Source organism: Denticeps clupeoides, chromosome 18 (genome assembly GCF_900700375.1).
Source record: "Denticeps clupeoides chromosome 18, fDenClu1.1, whole genome shotgun sequence".
Taxonomy (NCBI): Eukaryota; Metazoa; Chordata; class Actinopteri; order Clupeiformes; family Denticipitidae; genus Denticeps; species Denticeps clupeoides.
In genome coordinates, this window is record NC_041724.1 from 2,017,944 (window position 1) to 2,039,464 (window position 21,521).

Sequence of the window (21,521 nt, forward strand, 5' to 3'; positions counted from 1 at the left end):
TGACCAGATCTGCATCATTTACAGCATTTATCATTTACAGCATTTACCAGGCGCCTTATCCAGAGCACCTTACAATCACTAGTTACAGGGACAGTCCCCCCTTGGAGACACTCAGGGTTAAGTGTCCTGCTCAGGGACGCAACGGTAGTTGGTGGGATTTGAACCTGGGTCTCCTGGTTCATAGGTGAGTGTGTTACCCACTGGGCTACTACCACCCTATCGTCTTCATTCATCCAGAAGAATTAAAAACCCAAAACTTGGCTGGTTCTGCCCCTCCCAAGGACATTCATTTTCTAATTTTACTAGTCCAATATCGTGAAAGGGGTTCACATTTGCAGCTTTATTATTTATTATTAAGCCTTTAGGTTCATTCATTAGCACGGTGTTCAGTGAAAAAGATGAAATGGATCCATCCAAACGATTAAAGCCCTCGGGCATTAACTTCCAGCTATAAGAGAGAATCAAATGAATGTAAATGACATGAACCTCCAGGTGTCTGTCCCCCTTTTGTCTGAATAAATCTGCCCGCGTGGCCAGGCCGTGCCCGCTAATCCTGCGCGTGACGTGATGTTTTGTAACAGTCGCCGGCCGGTCTATTTTTGAGGGGACAGACAGTTCCAGTGGGCGTGTGACAGTTTGCTCAGGTCTAATTGTTATTTATTAATTTCTCTGTCCCCCTTGCGGCCCCGCTGATTTCCGCGACGTGCATTATTGCATTTGCCTTCGTACGTGTCAGGGGCGATTAGTGGAGATTTCGGTGTAACTCGGCGTTGTGCGGAGGGGGTCACCGAGTCAGCCGATAGCACTTTTCCATTTTTAATGAAAAGCCGCCCCAACTCAGGACTTTTACTCTGCTGCTTTCAGACAATGTGGAGCACCAAATATTATGACCTTAAAAATCCCTTTATGTCGGAATCAAGCATTCACAAAAAACAGAAGCAGGCCTATATTTCGAATTTTCTCCCCAGATGGCATGTATCTGGACCCCATTTTTAATCATCGAGGTCCGTAATAAAGATCCAGCAGCACTTGGGTCCTTGGTAAAGACAGTGGAGATGATGGGCTGTTAAAGATCCTCTGTATGATGGGGTCAGGCTGGCCCGAAATCATTTCTGTGGTGGGTAAAAAGGAACAGTCGGCACCTCAAACAAGGGACACTTCAATCTGCAGGACTTCCCGTCATAATGTCATTATAATGCCAAAGGTGTCTTTCTGCCTCATCTTTTCCCATTCAAAGCCCAAATTAAAAAGTGGAAGTGATTGTTTTTTTCTGCTCTTAACCCCGCATCACCCTCAGTGAGCAGTGGCCGGCCATGACAGGCGCCCGGGGAGCAGTGTGTGGGGACCGTACATTCATCAAGGGGACCTCAGTGGCACCTTGCGGTTCGGGATTTGAACCCACAACCCTTTGGTTACGAGTCCTGCTTCCTTAGCCTCTAGGCCACAACTTTAATTATTGATGTCGCTTCCTATGTGAACTTATTCTATACATTTCATCTGGGCCATACAGCAAAATAGTGAATTAAAACTTTAACTTGTTAATCACGTGATGATGTTTGTTGCTCATTTACAAATTAAATATAAGTTGACTGCAGCTCGACTGCCAGGCTTAGTATTATTTTATTTAGCATTTTATTACAGGGGACATTATTCGTGTAATAAGTGGCGCCAGAAGGAACTAGTATAAATATGAACGTGGTGATGTTGTTAATTTAAAGTCAACACTGACAGCCCTAATATAAATGTTCACTTCACTGTCGACTGTGCCAGGCTCCTCGGAGGCCAACGCTCGGAGCGAAGCTCTCGTCCCTCAGATGAATCGGAGAGGAAATGTCTAAGTGACGTGCACTGGTGCTTTAGACCCCAAATGAAAGGAAAGGTGGGACGTGCCTGAAGGGTGCAGAGATGTTTTTTTTTACTCTGCCTTTGATTACTCTAAACTCGAGAACCGCTTAAAATATTGTAGTAGATTTACACTACCGGTCAAAACTTTGGACATCTACTCATATTGCATTTTTTAAATTACAGAACAAAATTGAAGACACGAGACCATGAAATAAAGTTATGTAATAAACCAAAAAAAGAAGAATTGTGTCTCTTTTGCGGTGATGGCAAAATATCTTTCTTGCATTTGCATTGTATTCAAGATGGTGTGTGTGTGTGTGTGTGTGTGTGTGTGTGCATGTGCGTGTGTGCATATATATATATATAGTCTCAAAATCGGGGTTTCCAGACTTCTGACTGGATGTGTGTGTGTGTGTGTGTGTATGTGTGTGTGTGCATATATATAAACAACAGGCTTATATACAACACGCATATATATATATATATATATATATATGCGTGTTGTATATAAGCCTGTTGTTTACTGCTCGCTGAGGGTGATGCGGGGTTAAGTCTGGAAACCCCGATTTTGAGACTAAGATGGAGATCCTGTCTTGCCTGTATATATATATATATATATATATATATATACACACACACACACACACACACACACACACACACACACACACACACAGACACACTGACCAGTCTACCAATCCCAGTGTCATTTATTTGATTGTACAATCGATGATTCGTCAAAAAACACACACACACATCCAAAGAAGAAACAGCATCTGAATGCACTTGACATGCTTTGGACATGAGGACGGCGACCCCCGCAGCGCAGCATTTTCACAGACACTCCCCAGGCTGTGAAGTATCCATATCATCATGCAGTCTCTTTCCGCTCTTTCCTCGCCGACATCAAACGTTAGGGAAGCTTTGAAAGAGTCAATGGGAGTGAAACGTTCTCGTCTCTGGCGGCTGCTGCTTCCCACATCTGCAGCGGGGCTGAAAGGGGCTCATTAGACCGAGCTGCTGCGGGGACGACAACAATAACATTTACTCAGAGCGCAGCCCAAATCGCCCAAAATGACTTCAAACACCTTCAATTCAGAGACGGCTTCACTCTGTTCGCTGCAGGCGGAGCCTCCAGAGTGTGGTCCGGTGATATGGGATGAATATCTGGTCAGCCTTGAAGACTCCACCAATGAAAGTGAAGTGATTGTCACTGTGAAACATTGCAGCACGGCACACGGTGACTCAACAGAATGTGTCCCCTGCATTTAACACTTCATCACCCTTAGTGAGCCGTGGGCACCCATGAAAGGAGCTCGGAAACAGTGTGATCGAGGGGACCTCAGTGGCACCTTCCGATTACGTCTGCTTCCTTGCCTGCTAGACCACCACTGCCGCGCAGGGGCAGGTTTTAGACTTGTCTGTGACAGCCAAGGCAACACACTCTGTGTCTTCGTATGTCCCGTGGTAAGTTACGGAAGACGACCTGAACCTTCTTAGTGTAGCTCCCCTGCAGGGGACTGGTTTTAAAGTAGTCTGGGACAAGTCCTGTGAGGCCTTTGTAGGCTAACAGCAGCATTTTGCAATCGATGCTGAAGGAAGGCAGGACAGGAGTACTGTGGTCAGACTGTCTTGTTCTGGTTAGGACTCCAGCAGCTGCACTTTTGCTTCTGGATTATTTGTCCGAGTTGCTGCAAATTTTAATGAGAAAGTTGGAGGACCTAATGGCAGGCCCTGAGGGACCCCATAATTAAAAAGTCTGTGCAATTGACCCTTGACTTGTCCTAAATCGAATTGTTCATGTATATGTGAGTTTTATGCTGCCACGGTGCACCGGCTATATCATCCACAATATCTTCACATCTTCTAAGCAGAACATGTGCTGACATCCAGTAAAATAACTACTGAGAGACAAGCTGACATGCAGTATGATTCTGTGCTACGGTGTGATCTGAATGGCAGCTGAGTGCTAGTTTTAGAAGGCTGGGGATGTGTTATTTTAATTCAAGTTTTCTTTTGAACATTTCCTGTCATGAAAGCGGAGGAATTTGAAGAAGCTCGAGTGCATAGAACTGTTACGTTAGACCCAACACTGCATGCTTGTCCGGATGTACATCTCCGCATGAGAGCTGCAGCAGTTTGACGGTTCAAGGTAAAGTGGGAAATCAGATGAAACATGGTTTGATGGAGGGTCAGTGCATCTCTTCCTGTAATGAGGCCGCTTTAATGTGCAAATATGAGTAGGATTTTTTTTGGGTGTAGTTGATCTCAGAACGTTCAGGTTTATCTATTAAGGATATGACAATAACAAGGCTTTGGGGAAAATTAATGATTTGGAATATATACTACAAGCACACCTTCGTGTTCCTCCATCGAACAGCAACTGGCATTGCCAAGCCTACACACATGGTCATGCCAAGTCTAAGCTCTTCTCGTCTGTGTTTGCCAAATGACTTATTAAACACCATCAGTCCATCACACTCAGTCTATCATGCTGCTCTAATCTACTCTGCTAACTCCTAACACCCCGACTCTGCTTGCACACTCATATTTTCCACCTTCATGCCTCCCATCGGCCCAAAGCCTGTATGCTATTTCTTGTCTATTTGTTACCTTGGATGAGAACAGAGTTAAAGTAACACTGGCCACACCCAGATATAGTCTGTAAAACTGACATTAGAATGACATTAGAAGCTTGAACCCAACCCTAACACTAACTCGAACTTTTTTTAGAGGGTATTCTAAAATGTTTTTTTACGGTATAAATGCTTAACTGAAGTTTTAAGATTTAATTTTATGCCATTTTATGCCATTTTAGATATATAAAACGTCATATTTATGCACATGAAAGTGAAGTGACTGTCAATGTGAAACACTGCAACACAGCACACAGTGACATGGTGACATGTGTCCTCTGTATTTAACCATCACCCTTGGTGAGCAGTGGGCACCATGATGGAGCATGACTTTTAACATCAGACCCCTGTTCATATTTTCTGGTGTATACAATGTTCCTTTGGAGCACGACATTGGTCATCAAAGAAGGAAAAGAATCATTATCTTTCAGCATTAAACAGAAAAGCCAGTGATGTTCATGTTGGTCCAAGTCTTTTTATATCTTGGGTTTATATTAAGATGGGGCTGATATGGACCATCTGTTCGGTACCTGTGATCCACTCGTATGGGACTGTTACCTGGGAGTGGCAGAGTCACTGTGATTTAACACTAAATAGTGTCCATTTTATACACTGAACTATTAACTACGAAGACCCAGGTTCAAACCCCACTTGCTACCATTGTGTCACTGAGTAAGACACTTAACCCAGAGTGTCTCCAGGGGGACTGTCCCTGTAAATACGCTCTGGTTAAGGACGTCTGGCAAATGGCATAAACATAGGCGTAAATGTAAGTTACACGAGGAGGTGTTGCTGTCAAGAGATTTATGTAGAAACTCGAGAAAATCAATGTGCCTACTTGAGTTCCCATTAGAACCCACAGCACACAGACTCTTTTTCTTTCATGTGACACAGGCAGTGAGCTGAAACAGGAACCCGCAGTCTCATGTTTGACTTCTGGGGCCGAATTCGCATGTGACCCAAATCCCATTATTCACCTTCCCAGGCCCGACGTACCACAATGCAAGATGTACTCCACCGCTGAACGGCAGCCAAACGGCATTCATTTCTCCGCCAGCCCAATGGCTTCTTTTGAATCAATAATGCAGCAGCAGCGGCCGTCCCTGGTCACTGATGCCACCTGAGGTCTGTCATAATCGCTGTAGGGATTTGGCCATTTTTTTTTTTGGCCTCCATCTCGTAATTCACTTCCACTCTGGTCAGATTAGAGCAGATTTCCTGTGCCGCCGCACTGTCGCTGACACAGTTACTGAGAGGAGGAGGGCAACCCGGAACAGCCTCCTAACTGCAGCAGAGATCCAGCTCGGAACCGTTACGATGCAGATGTAACCAGAAAAAAGAAAAGACAGGGAAACCATGTTCCTGGAGCCCTCAGAGCGTCAAGGTATTGAATGACCAGTCCAGGATGAGATGTAAATAATACAACTCTGTTTGTGCCCTCTCCCCCGCCGATACATTACGTGCACACTCCGCAACCGGATCCTCCCCAGATCGCTGGCCGTCATCCGACCGAATCGCTTCGTCTGCGGAGGTCCACTGCTGGCTGGAGCTGTGATTGCCATGTTTCACATTCACACGCCCTGTATTGATATATCTAGCCATTTATCATAGCCAAATTGTTCCTCTAAGTAACCTGTCATTTCTCATGAAGTAGGGACATTCTTCTCTTGCTTTTAATAACCCCTTTATTGGAAAAGGCGATGCTATGCTCACCAGAACGGTAAGAAGGTGCTCCTATATTACCTTGAACAAGATTCAGATGTCCTTTCGATAAACCTAAGCTCTTTTCATTACCCTTACTAGATCCCACTGACAGCTAATTTCACAGGAAGCTCGTATCTGATGTGAGTGGGCAAATACATGCGTGGTGAAGATCTCGCCTTCAATGCTCTCCCAGTCTCACGTGGGAGACAAAGGTTTTGGTGCATCTCCAAAAACGGCGAGGAATCAAGGACAAGCGGCGGAGCGCCAGGACAGAAGGTCGCCTGAGCAGAATGAGTGATTAGAGCAGGGCTTGCAGAGCTCGGGTGTTTCACCGTGACACTGATAAAACACCAGAAAACTCGGTTTCTCTGATAATTACTGACCTGAAAAGCCAGAGCCTTTAACAACACGTTGGACTAAAACAGTTAGTACGTGAACGATGAATCCACGCATTCATCCTAAATGACGAGGACGGTGAAGGACCAACGGGCCTGACGCTGTGGCTTTGGAAGATTCATCTGAGCCGATTCAGTGAGAGAATGAACAATTTGCAGAATGTGGGCCGAACGTGTAACTCTGCCCGATGCTCTCGTGTTCCCAGTGCACGTAACAGCGAAGGTGAGAATCTGTGTGTCCGGTTGACGGTAAATTATTTACGCTTTTGGCTTGATGTGACCCCACGGATTGTACCAATTAATCTTGGGGTGTTCGTGGTAGCTCCTCCCTCGCTATGTAATTGCCCTTCGTTTTATTCCTCTGCCGGAGATGCCAGGTGTGTGATGATGGGGGAAGACGATGAGATGCCAACGCGGACCTGACTTTTTGCTCTTGAGAAGAAAAAATAAAACGTTAACAGTAAAATGGCACCGATGAAGATATCTAAAGAAAAGTAAAATGAACTAAAACGCTAATGCAAAATTTCAAACAATTTCTTTGTAAAATAGTACAAGAAACCTGCAATAAATGAAATGATAAATGATAAAAGAAAAGGGCAAAAATATTAGAAACATAAGTGACATAAGATAAAACAATGGAGATAATGAAATGAGGTAATAAAATAAATTAAATATTATTTAAATTCTTATATGAAAAAAAAAAAAACATTGCCTTCTGTTCGTAGATGAACAACGAAATGTGTCCTCTGCATTTAACCATCACCCTTGGTGAGCAGTGGGCGGCCATGACAGGCGCCCGGGGAGCTTTGGTCAGTGGCACCTCAGTGGCACCACCACTGCACCACAACTTTTGGCTAGTACGGGGATCAAACGACCTTGGCATTGTTAGCGCCACACTCTAACCAACTGAGCTTATATTATTTATAGTAGTATAATTATGAAGTGTAATTTCTGAAGTATGAAATTCAAATCCAATTCACTTTTATTTATAGCGGGTTCAATCGGGTTAATTGTCGGGCCGCCTCACTCGGCGAGGGTCAGGCGCTGGTCTCCTTCAGCTGCCTGAAGGTGACGCCGGTGCTGGCTTTTAATGAGGCACTTTGTCAAGCTAAGGCACCGCTTCTGTCACCGGGAGGTGTTGAGGGGATCTGAAGGGTCATCAGGCGACTCTCAGAGAGGTGTGAGCTTCTAATACAGCTGCTGATGGCGATTGACTCACACACACACACACACACACACACACACACACACACACACACATTAAAGATCCAATCCCTCTGTTGACTTTCACAACTTCAGCAACATCACATGACGTTTTAATGAGGAACAGTGTCCCCTGGGTCACTGTCACACGCATGCATGTTTAGCAAATCAAGGCTTGTTTCTCATTAAATGGGAACGGTTACCTTGTAAAAATGGTTTAACACACACATACACACACACACACACACACACCACTGCTGAGGAAGACGCTCTAATGTCTGTTTTGAAGGTGCGTTCTTGAGCATCTGTCAGCCAGCATCAGGAGAGGTGACCGGCGTGTCCCCGCCCGTCCACTGCGGTCCCCAAAATAAAGAAAAAGGAAAGGAAGAAGCTCCTGGGCGACAGAACTTTTTTCTTTGCTCCTCGCTGCTGCCCTCCCTCTGCCTTCCATTTCCGCCGAGAAGGAATTTACTCCCTTCGCCAGGCGGCTGCCGATTCGCTCGCCAGCGCTGTGATTCGATCGATGAATATTTCAACAGTTTACGGGCGAGATGTCATCAGAATGTGGTGAATAAATCATCGTTTCAACTGAAGTGAAAACACTTCCAGCAAGTTGTCATCGGTGGAGATAAACGTCCCCTGCTGAATACCGTGATGTGCTGACTGATGGTGTTCTCAGGGTAAAGGGTTACAGGTCTAGATTTTCCAAGATGGCCGCAGGAGAGACCACAAGTTTGTACATTAGTAAAGCCATTTAACGAAGGCAGTGGCTTTGTTTGAACATGGGTCTACGCTCCAGTGAGAACAATGTTGGTGATGCTTCAGCTGGTCAGGTGAGGGTTCAGCAGCATCATGTGGAACCACCTGAATGTACGGAAGGAATCAGCGGATGACACGGGAAAATATTACATTTACAGCATTTGGATTATCCAGAGCGACTTACAATCAGTAGTTACAGGGACAGTCCCCCCCTGGAGCAATTTAGGGATAAGTGTCTTGCTCAGGGACGGTAGTAAGCGGGATTTGAATGGTAGTAAGCGGGATTTGAACCTGGGTCTTCTGGTTCATAGGTGGGTGTGCTACCCTCTAGGCTACTACCACCCAAATATCCTCAAGGTGATGACACAGAGTCCCAACTTTAACCCGACCAAGGATTCTGGGATGTGTTGGCGAAGCTTTCACGCAGTGTTTCCACTCTCCCATCCTCAGCAAAAAGTCTCAGGCCTGAACTGAGAGACATGCTGCGACGGTGGATATGTTTGATGAAAGCCTGATGTTTTTTTTTTATTTCTCACATCAGTGAAGTCATATACATTAAAAGCCAAAAGTTTGGACACCTTCTCATTCAATGTGTTTTCTTTATTTTCATGACCATTTACGTTGGTAGATTCTCACTGAAGGCATCAAAACTATGAATGAACACATGTGGAGTTATGTACTTAACAAAAAGTGGAGACCTGACCTCCACAGTCACCGGACCTGAACCCAGTCCAGATGGTTTGGGGTGAGCTGGACCAACAAGTGCTAAACACCTCTGGGAACTCCTTCAAGACTGTTGGAGAAGCATTTCAGGTGACGACCTCTTGAAGCTCATCGAGAGAATGCCAAGAGTGTGCAAAGCAGTAACCAGAGCAAAGAAACTAGAATATAAAACATGTTTTCACTTATTTCACCTTTTTTTGTTAAGTACAGAACTCCACATGTGTTCATTCATAGTTTTGATGCCTTCAGTGAGAATCTACCAACGTAAATGGTCATGTTGAATGAGAAGGTGTGTCCAGACGTTTGGCCTGTACTGTACATATATGATTAAATATAGTCAGACAAAAATATCATAGGGTTGACGAGAAATGCCAGGATATGACAGTGAAACCAAGTGAAACCAATATTGAGATCCTTCATAACATTCTAACCTCCAATTCCATGAATATTATAACAATAAGACCTGACATTCAATGACACATTTACCTCCAAAAAGTAAAGTAAAGTACAGCATTCAACCTTATTCAACACTTAAATACACATTTTAGCGTTCAGACTAGCACCTGAACCTGCTGCATTTAGAGTTCCATTTTATGTTAAAATGTATGTAGGGGTAGTTAAATAGGCGTAATAATGGAGATGCTCTAAGAACCAGATTTTCTGGGCGCGGAACCCACTGCTCCAGGAGCTCCTGCCAGAAAGTGTTTCTGCAGAATGACCTTAATTAGCTTCAGATGAAAGAGCCATTAATGCCGCAGCTTATCAGTTCAGTGGTCTTTAAAACTGTATCCTCGTCTCGCTACTCATCCCTAATCCTCTCCCTGTATGTTTTTTTTTTTCACCTAAATTTATCCTCAAATTACAGCTGAATGATAAAACTGTTTTATTCTACTGGTTCTGCCTCTGTGCTTTAATCTGAGTTCATGCCATCAAAAAAAAAAAAAAAAGCTGGGTCCCTTTAATGCCCGAAATTCACTCGTCTGAACTGAAATGCCATTGGGTCTCTTGAATGTAAAATAAATTCAGTGGGAAAGAAAATGAATCTCAATGTACCGCGCTCTTCTTCCAGAAGAGCTTGAGACAGATGATAGATGAGCTGACAGAGGGGAAAAGAAGGAATAATCAAGAATTCCAGAACTACCTGTGGTTGGATCTTGTGATGCTTCCTACTGCCATGGCTTATCATTTTAAAAGCATTGTAATGCTTAATATTTAGCCTATGCATCACATTGCATAACATTTTTAATTCCTGAAAGTGGATCTTAAAAAAAACTTTATTATTTTTTTTTTTGTCCAGAGCACTGCGCTTTTGGGACATTGTCAGATTCGACTTTGTCCCCCTTTCTCTGACCTCCACCCGTTCATCATTCCACCAGCGAGTTTTCCAGCGTGGTGCCCCCACCACGCTGCTCCACAGCAGGGTCGAGGCTCTCAGGATCCCCAAATTATCCGCTCCCCCGTGGTTGTACTGGAACTCCAGCCGAGATGTGAGGCACGTTCAACAAGGAGTAACTCCTACAGGCGGCCGGTTGTGGCATTAATGATGGACTTTTTCATTTTATTCTGCCTTTTATTCTCAGGTTTCCACGATCTAGCACGTCTACTTGCAGTTTCCTTTTTCATGGACCCCCAAGCTCAAAAATCCTGGCTGACTGAGCCCATTTGGTGGTTATTAGTGTGCAATAAAAAGACCAGAACGTCCTACGGACTCAATTCATAATTTCAGGAAGATGAAAGTGTCTTTCGAGAAGAACTTCTACTCCTCCTTCAGACCTCTCCTCTTCTTTCCAAATTCAAAGGACTGGTCCAGACGTATGAAATTCATCTCTCTTCCTTCATGTTCTCAGACTTAAACAGTGTAGGGCGCCCCTCTTTGATCTGTTATTGATATTTGTTATGCATTTTACATTTTGCGAAGGTGCATTGCTGCCATTCTTACATTTACATTTACAGCATTTATCAGACGCCCTTATCCAGAGCGACTTACAATCAGTAGTTACAGGGACAGTCCCCCCCTGGAGACACTCAGGGTTAAGTGTCTTGCTCAGGGACACGATGGTAGTAAGTGGGGTTTGAACCTGGGTCTTCTGGTTCACAGGCGAGTGTGTTACCCACTAGGCTGCTACCACCCTGATCATTCTTCAGGGCTGAAAAGACATTCGGAACCATGAAGGTCGTGTTGGCGTAGACATTTGCCCGTTTGGAAAGCCGGTCCACATGCGACTCGCCCTCAGGCAGCGCTCCGCAAGGCACGCCCAGTCCGGAGCCTGGGATCAGCACGAAAGAGCGGGATCAGCTTTTGTGCCTGACGATACCCCCGTAGCTGCCGGCCTGTCCTATTTACACCAGCTTTTCAAAGCTGAGGGCGCGTGGAAAATGAGCTCAATTAGGGACGCCATGGGAGGCGCAACTGTAGTCAACCTGTTTTAAACACCACGGCGGCACCGTATTTATAGCTGCTCTGGTTTTATCTACATGAAAGAAAAGCGAATGAATGACAACTTCAAAGTTCTCACAATGCAAATAAATAGACTTGAAATGTTTTTGGCATAAAGGGCATACAGCGTATTAATATTTCTTATTTTTGTACTCAAACAGCAAAGCAGAAGACCAAGGGAATCAATAAAGTCAATTAAGTCCGTTTGAAGGGAACAAGCGCCCAGGCCGCCACCGTGGAAATGCCTCCCCATTGGGTCATGCGCCATGATCAAAGTGGGAGTTTTAATTAGGAGCTCTCTTCCCCCGGTTCATGTTCAAACCTTAAACAACGGCAGCAGCGGCGGCCCGCGACAACGCTGGCTCTCTAGGTAGGACAACCAAACGCAGCCAATGCAGTGGTGGGGCAGTGGCGGCCTAGCGGTTAAGGAAGTGGCCCCGTAATCAGAAGGTTCCGATTCGCCAAGGTACCACTGAGGTGCCACTGAGCAAAGCCCTGTCCCCACACACTGCTCCCCGGGCGCCTGTCATGGCTGCCCCACTGCTCACTCAGGGTGATGCGTTAAATGCAGAGGACAAATTTCACTGTGTGCACCGTGTGCTGTGCTGCTATGTATCACAATGACAATCACTTCACTTTGTTTTCTTACACTTTATTTTTCTTATTTAACACTGTTGAATGGTCTATATCAGACCCATCTTCATTTGAACCCTAGAACCTAGAATATGATTCACCCACCATCATGAAAAAGACCCATAGTGGACAATTGCACAATTTAGGAGTATTTGCACGATGATACATTGTTTTTAATGTTGTGTCACTGACCCGTTAATAAATATATTGGAACATATTTGAAAATCTTTACATTTTCGCGAAAAGAGACAATCAAACCTTTTCTGTCCTCACTTATAAAAGAATTATAGTGGCTTTTTTCACCTCACACTTCCCCCTTCTCCTGCCCTCTCTCCCACGTCGAGTCAGAGCTGAGTCGGTGCTTCTGACAGATAGATCCCTGTTGACCAGAACGGAAAGATCAGAGCGCCGCCTCTAATTGATCTTTGTCGAGGGCACGACATAAGTCAGACTTTATTGCCTTGCACACGCACTTTAACTTTCAGATGTATTCATCGGCCGGCGTTCGCAGCCACTTTCATCCGCCTGAGGAAGAATTAAAGGATTGACAGTAAAGAAACAAAGGCTCCTGGCCTCCTGGCAAAGTGATGTAGAGCAGAAGATCCTCAAAAGCAACACATCATGCTGAGATCCAACAAAATTAAGGAACAAGTGAGAAAGAAAGTCACTGAGTCTGGAAAAGGGTATGAAGCCAATTCCAAAGCTTTGGAGCTCCACTATCCACTAATGGTAAAAACATGGAACGGTGGGGATCTTCCCAGGCTTCTTATTTGATGAGCTGAAACATTTAAAAGTGACTAACATGGAAAGAAGTAAGAAATCAGAGAGGGGCCAAATACCTTTTCACACCGTCTTACTTATACCCAACTTTTGAAGGTCCTACTTTTGAAGAACAGACTTCCAGTAGACCTCTGTGGTACCAGCTGCCCAGCCATCAGCTGCAGATCCTTTAGTAGAAATACAATAAGTTGGGAGGTGGTGCCTCCAGGGATCAGGCTTGCTTGTTCCTCAAAGCCTTCTTGAATCCTTCTTGTGCTGTGACAGGGCATTGGTATTCCATCAGGGAATGCCGTCTCCAGGAAGCGGCGAATTCGGTCAGGTTTGGGCCGGTGGAACGTGTCAACGCAACATGAATTACGGTCTGCAGCTATGTGGCCCCGTTCCCGACAGGGCTGTGTTCTGACTCCTCGCTATCATTTTCAGCTCCAGAAGCTCTTCTGCTGTCCCTGGCGACACATGCCAGCCTCCCCAGTGGGCTTCGGTGACACACGACACTGTCCCCAGCTCAATGGTTTCTCTCGCTTTTACCTCTTCATTTGGAAATCGCCCAAAATCTGCAGGTTTTGGAGTTGCTATGATCCAATTTAATGACTGAATTCTTCACACTCACCCCTTTTATATCAAAGTCAAAGACACAATGTTCACTTTGTTGCCCGATTTACGGTTATTCTCTTCCCCTGTCCTATAGGATGTTGGGTCTGCCCCTCTATTCCACTCTCACAGGCCATTAAAATAGCCAGGAGATGGGCGTCATGTAATTGTGTAATTAGGACACATTTCACTGTGTGCACCGTGTGCTGTGCTGCAGTGTCTCACAATCACTTCACTTTCATATTGACTTTCTTGTTTTGTAACTTGTGTTTGTCATTTTTTTTGTGGATAAGTAAAGATATTTCCATTTACTGAACCCATGTCTCTTGCTCTTTAAAGTAGAATGAATCTGTGGGTGAATGTCCCACGGTGGCGCAGTTGGACTCTATTCACCCCACCGGTGCCACACAGTTGGCCCCGCCCACCGGGCCCCTCAGCTGGGTCACCGGAACCCGTGCCCGTGGTGCACAGGTGTCCGGGCAACCGAGAAGCAAACAAATTCCCGCAAATATTCCAGGGATGCTCCTCCGAGTGTGGGATTGGCGGAAACCCAAAGCGACCGTGAACAGCCCCCGGGGCCACGAATAAGCAGCACCTTGGACAGACACCAGCAATTCTCGTTCGATTTCTATAGAATATCGAGTTTACAAACTAAGAGCCCTGATAAGGCTTAGACTTGTCAGTGAAGAGCATGCTCGGAGAGTGTTGGGTGCTAGACTAAGAAAAATGATAATGTATTTATACATTTTGTATTTGTTTGTCAGAAGGTTGCCGGTTCGAATCCCGATCTGCCAAGGTGCCACTGAGGTGCCACTGAGCAAAGCACCGTCCCCACACACTGCTCCCCGGGCGCCTGTCATGGCTGCCCACTGCTCACTCAGGGTGATGGGTTAAATACAGAGGACAAATTTCACTGTGTGCACCGTGTGCTGTGCTGCTGTGTATCACATGTGACAATCACTTCAGTTTGTGTGTGTGTCCCACTCTGGAGTGAGTTTTTACCCCTTCTGTTTGCTTCTCTCTGTAGAAGATAAGTGAGCTGCTGAGGGGAGGGCGAGCAGTTTGAGCGCAGCGGGGGATCGTTAGCGCCGCACCGAGCAAGCAAAGCTGCGAATGTTCACCGAGACGTTACAACGGCACCCCGCGAACAATCACACAGCGGGCGCGGGAGAGACGAACGCCGAGATGGGAATAAAACGAAAACCTGAAGCATCTTGCGGCACGCATTTCACTGTCCTCCCACTGTCAGGAGTCTCGCTTCTACATGCCCGACCCCGTTCCCCTGTCCAGCAGGGACTATCGGGTTCAACCGGCCCGATGCACCTGAGAGGCCTGATATGTGACCTCAGCGTCGTGTTCGTTCGGTTCGTGTCTGCACGTCGCTAGATATCCGTATGTTGGAGAGGAGGAATGTCCAGGAGACAAACCTTAATGACAGTTTTAAAAGGGGAAGAGCTGGCGTGCTTTAGTTTAGATGTTCTGAAGTGTATACGAGTCTGCAGGGCTCTACACTGACTTTTTGCACTGGTGCTTTTTTCTTTGGTGCACCACATTTTCAACTGCATCGCATTTTTACAGGTTTTTTTTTTTTTTTTTACTGCTGTCCATATAGGAGGCGCAAGCGCTCGACGTCTTTAATGTGACATCTTTTATTAACTGGAAAGAACAGAGGCACGATGGCCATGTCTTCTTTTGCAGTATATATTGTAGGCAACGTTAAACTTGGTTATCATCTCGGCCTGGTGATCTGGTTGCTGCTGCCTGTTGCTGGGACGGGGGAGACGGGACACTGGGTCAGTACATTTATGACTGTATGTAATGCGGTTTATAGATGCATTGTGCTTTTTTCCAGCAGTTAAGTTTTGTCAGTTTTAGTTGGGATTGAACAGTAAATCAGTTGCGATTAGAGTGAAAATGGTGATAATGTTTTAGTTGCACTGAAAAAAACTTGACATTAAAAATGACATTAAAATAAAAAAAAATAAAAAAAACCCGTAATGAGTGTGAAATTGATAATATGTGCGAAGTGCGAAGTCGGATAATGTGTAAATAGTATGTGACATTAGTATAGGCGCTAGCAGCCTAGTGGGTAACACACCGGAAGACCCACGTTCAAACCCCACTTACTACCATTGCGTCCCTGAGCAAGACACTTAACCCTGAGTGTCTCCAGGGGGGGGACTGTCCCTGTAACTACTGATTGTAAGTCGCTCTGGATAAGAGCATCTGATAAATCCCGTAAATGTAAATGTAAATGTAAATGTAAATGTAGTTCATTTGGACAAACCCCAATGTTACACAGGTTTTCTCATAACTTTTAGGGGAACATGAAAAGTGAAAAGCCAGTGATGTCCATGTTGGTCCGAGTCCCGGGCAACTCTTGCTCCTCATGCGGGTTCTTGGGTTCATATTAAGATGAGGCTGATATGGACCACCTGTCTGGTACCCGTGGACCATCCATATGGGCGGAGCCACTGTTAAACTGAAATAAATGATTATTTTGAACTTCTTATTCTGAAATCGCTGATCAGTTGGATAAAATACGTTATTTTCAACATGAGGTTTACAGTGAACAGTGTACAGTGTGCATATATTTGACATGGTTAACGGCATAAGGATGGTGTCATTGGAAATCAGAAAGGCCGGAGCGAATTCCTTTTTAACTCACATGCATTGCGTATTTGAGGAGCCGGACAAAGTGTGGAGACGGAAGAAAAACGCAGTTTTGAGAGCGAGCAAGATCCATTTTAATTAAGTGAAAATGAACCTTGGGACGGCTGAAGGGCCATTTGTTTCAACAAGCCCTGGGAAAGGCGAGGGTCGTGCTGTCGATTCCATTGATCACCGCCCATTCACGTTTAAAAAGGGATTTGTGCTGTGGCTCCTCCAGGCTTTAACTTCAGGCCTTGGTCTTCGCCTGTTCGTTACAAGGAGATTCTTTCTCGCCTCGAAAGTAGCCGTGGGAGCGATTCCATAAGTTGGGAACAGGAAGACTGATGATGGACTCATCAGTCTCCGGAGGGCGGGAGACAACCAATTATAACACTTTCAGCACCTTTATTGGTACTGGCATCGGGCATTGGTATCTCATCTCCGAACACTTTATTCAACTTATGAGAGTGTTAGGACTTACGTAATAAGAGTCGTTGGATCTGAATTAAAAGCCTTTATTATTCACACAAGGAGATAAGTCAGCATGATTGTATAGAATTGTCTGAGCCCAATAGTCCAACCACCATTTTATATAGACAATGCCGTTTTCACGTTTCTCACCCAAGAAGTACACTGCAGCGCAGCACACGGTGCACACAGTGAAATGTGTCCTCTGTATTTAACCGGGGAGCAGTGTGTGGGGACGGTGCTTTGCTCAGTGGCACCTTGGCGGCTCGGGAGTTAAACTGGCAACCTTCTGGAAGTCCTCTGTCGCTCCTCCTTGTCTTAGAATTAGGGGAGAGTTGTTTTTCCTGTGATATGTCTTGAGGTTATTCTGCAGTCAGCATAATAACTCCCTCCACTGCTGGACATCATTGTGGAATCATCAACTATGAAGGGGATGCTGGGTCGTGACGAGAAGTTCTACTGTTATGATCCGGGTTTAAAGATCCGGGTGGGATGTTGTATAAAACCTTTGCACAGAATGATCTGGTGAATTAATCTGTGTTAGAATTTTCACTATTCTACTCGTTTTGTTGCGTTTAACAATATTGCAAATCCAGTCCTTGCATCTACAAGACACTTTTTATTGAGTAGTTATCACAGACTTGATGGACCATAGAATGGACAGAGAAAGCGAGCACTAAAGCTGTCTAAAGTTCTGCGTGTTTTTTTTGTAACATACAAGGACAAGGGGGACAATGAGACCTGGCATGACAGGAGAAGTGTGCCTGGAGGCGACGAGAACATGCCAGGGATGTCAGAGAGACACGCGGCTTTCCTTGAATTCCAGTCAAGGCTGGAGAAGCACGTTTCCAATATAATGAACAATGCACTAGAACATTCTAGGGGCAGTGGTGGCCTAGCGGTTAAGGAAGCGGCCCCGTAATCAGAAGGTTGCTGGTTTGAATACCGATCCACCAAGGTGCCAATGAGGTGCCAGTGAGCAAAGCACCGTCCCCACACACTGCTCCCCGGGCGCCTGTCATGGCCGCCCACTGCTCACTCAGGGTGATGGGTTAAATGCAGAGGACAAATTGCACTGTGTGCTGTGCTGCTGTGTATCACGTGTGACAATCACTTCACTTTCACTTTCACTTCACTTCAACCAAGTTTCGAGTGTGTAAATGATGACACAGCAGTGTGTGGGGATGGGATCTTGAACCAGAATTTGTATCATGACAGATATGGGCTCTTCACTGGTCCTTTTTCTAATTTAACAAGAACGAAGCACAAGGGATTTGTGAGATACTCTGGATACAGAGTCGGGTTATTTGTCCACCACCAGGTTCTCCAGGTGCTGAGGCTTTTTTCTTTTTCCACAATGTATCACAATGCACAAGCCATATAGAAACCGCTGACCCTTGACCCTCCAATGATGCTTCTTTTCAGTTCCCATTAAAGCCCCAGGCACCTCGGGCTGTTGTATTCGTCGACACAGTCACGGCTCTATCTGTCTTCGTTCAGGAGAATGTTTCTATGGCGAGGGTCACAAGACGTCTGACGTTGGCGGGTGGTGTAATTTGTACCTTGTGTGTTTTAATGGTTTGGAGAGTGCTGTGTGTGTGTGTGTGTGTGTGTGTGTGTGTGTTTTTTTCTTTCGTACGAAGCATGCAGGGTGACTGAAGGTGCGTGTCCATTGGTCAGGAATATGGATGCCTGTGTGTGTGTCTGCACTGAATCACAAAGACTGAATCAGGGCTGCTTCACGTCCCTCGAGGGAAGGTATGGATCTCAATGACACAACGGGTGAATAAATAAATGCTCACACACACACACACACACACACACACACACACACACACACACACACACACACACACACACACACTCAGACACACATCCAGCGCCATGCCAAGGTGACACACAGCGGAATTAGCCTCATCGTAAACTGCTGGCTGGCACCTCCCGGGAGAACTGCCCAGGGTGGCACACGGCACCAGATCCCCCTCGTGATTTGACGAAGGTCCCCTTCCGTCAACTAGCTTCCGGTTCCGCAAACATCATACGTTTGGGACGTTACCCACGCCGAACCAGCGATAAGGGGCTAACAGACCCAAATTATTATACTTCAGCTCAGATCCATTCTAATTCTAAGATTAATCCATGTCCTTCTCCCATATTTGGTGAACCAGATCTCAAAAGAAAATTTGGAGTCGCCGAGAACCTCGTCTGGCATAAATGTCAAGCCGCCTGAATTATTAATATCTTGTTCCATGTGGATAATCCTGTCAGGGTTACAGGGGAGAAAAAAAAGGAAACCAGAAGGACACGAGCAACCTTCTTATTCAGAGGGACGCGGGCTCATGTAGCGAGACTCCCCGTGCCGAGAGACAGGGCAGGTGGCGCCAGGGGAGCAAATCTCCGCGGCATTAATGAACCTGACACTCACTCCTCCACCTCAGGCAGGAACCGCGGGGGACAGGCAGCCAGAGTCCGCCGCGGCCAACAGGGTACCGGATGAGAGACATCAGGACGGACGGATAATTGGAAGGGCTGGTGGTGGGGTAGAAGATAGCATGAGGCGTCCTTCCAGTAGGTCTGTGTTTTACATTTACATTTACAGCATTTATCAGACGCCCTTATCCAGAGCGACTTACAATCAGTAGTTACAGGGACAGTCCCCCCCTGGAGACACTCAGGGTTAAGTGTCTTGCTCAGGGACACAATGGTAGTAAGTGGGATTTGAACCTGGGTCTTCTGGTTCATAGGCGAGTGTGTTACCATCTAGGCTACTGTTTATGAAAAGGGCCACCAAATTCAAACTTGGAGGGGATGATGATGATAATGATGATCATGATGATGATGTGATATACAATGTTGTTTTAATGCACACCTTTTTTGGTAAATATTTTTTTAGAATTTGTATTGGTTTTATTGCTCACTTTTTAAATATTTCAATATTTTCAGCACATTCATTTTGCTGTAGGTCTAGGAGGAAAGTGCATGAGAAAATGACAATAAATATGATTGGGTCCACTGTTCATAAGGTTTCCAAAAATAAGTGAAAAGTGGCAGGGGAGCAAACCTTATTTCTTCCGAAATAAAAAAGTGCCGGCGTGAATGAAACGCGGTGCAGGGCAGCGCGGAGGTCTGGACTTTTACATAATCATTAGAACAGATGGTGGCGGCTCGCATTGGGCATTCAGGCCTCACCTTCTCCCCATTACTCTCCATTTCCCCCCCCGGAATGACTGACCCATGAAACTTCAAACAAGTTCGACTTCAAAGCGGCGAGCGCGGAGATGGAGCTGTGGGAACTTTGCTGAGCCCCTCGGTGGCGCCGGGCAAGACAGCAAGGGTCACACAACTTACTCAGGAAATTTGCACGAGTGGACTAGACGAGCTGGGACGAAATCTAGAAGCTACTTTAGAAAAGCGGTCTTCATATGAACATTTCCTACTATTCGTATGGAATGCAAAGAGCATTTAGCGAAACTCCGCTTTCAGACTGCAAATGAGCCAAGTAGCAGGGGATTGTTATTTCCTCCTCAACCTGATGGTGGCGTTCAGGCTTTTCTGACCCGATTTGATGGATACAAGCTTTAGTCTGTAGTTTACAGTGTTCCAAGTCACATGATTGTTTCAACACCAAATGCACAAAAACCAAGCAATTCATTCGGTTTTAAAAGCCCCCCCAATCTGGCAACGCAAAGCCTGTCGACAATGTGAGCGATGTTTCTGGCTGTCTTTAATAAAGTCATGTACATTTAACTACTTTACTATTACAATGACAGAGAAGATTTCTGAAATTCTGAATTCCTCTCGGAGTTGCCTGTCCCGGGCCAGTAAGCGTTAACAACATCATCCCTCCTCAGTGGAACCAGCTGCACACTGTGCCATCCAATTTGTTCCATTTCAAATGTGACTATTTTAAATAAAAGCTCCCATAAATCACGTTTTTTACGTTTCATTTCATTAAATTGACACTTTCATCCAGAACAATTCACAATCTTAAATTACAGGTTAAATTTCCTAAATCATCCAGGACCCATGACCTCCCCATGACCTCGTAATCCTTCAGGAGAACCTTTAAACCAAGTGTTTAAACCTCATGATGTGATGGTAATTTTCATCCTTTTTAGCTTAGTTCTCCTCGGTCATTTCAAACCTTCACAGTGTAATGTTGCAGAGAGGAAAGAACATCATCATGCTGAGAGGAATGTCAATAGCCGATAACGGCCATCCTCTGCAGTCATTAGCTGGAGGAACAGCAGCATTAGCAGTATCTGTGTCCATACGCTTTCAATGAATTTGACCGAAATGTACCCGTCTGGCCAAGGGCCTGGAACGTTCCGGAAAGCCATAAACAAGGAGTCGGATGCATAGAGGCAAATCAGCAGCTTAAAAAAATAATAAAAAAAAAAAAAAACACAGAGAAATCAATAATGTGGCTGAGAGCACAGATACGTTTCCCGTCACGGCGTGACTGATTCTTAGGCAACGTTTTAGAGACACTCTTGTCTGCGCCTGCCGGGACGAAACGTGCTCAGAGCGCCGCCGGAAGACCTGCACACCATACAGGAGCTGTCAGGCAACATGTTCATGTCAGCACGGTACTAATAATAAGGCGCCGCGCTTCGGTTTCCACTGCTCTTTATTATTCAGCAGCCCAGTTCTTCACTCCAGCAGAAGTACGGATCCTCGTGTCGGAAAAGTCAA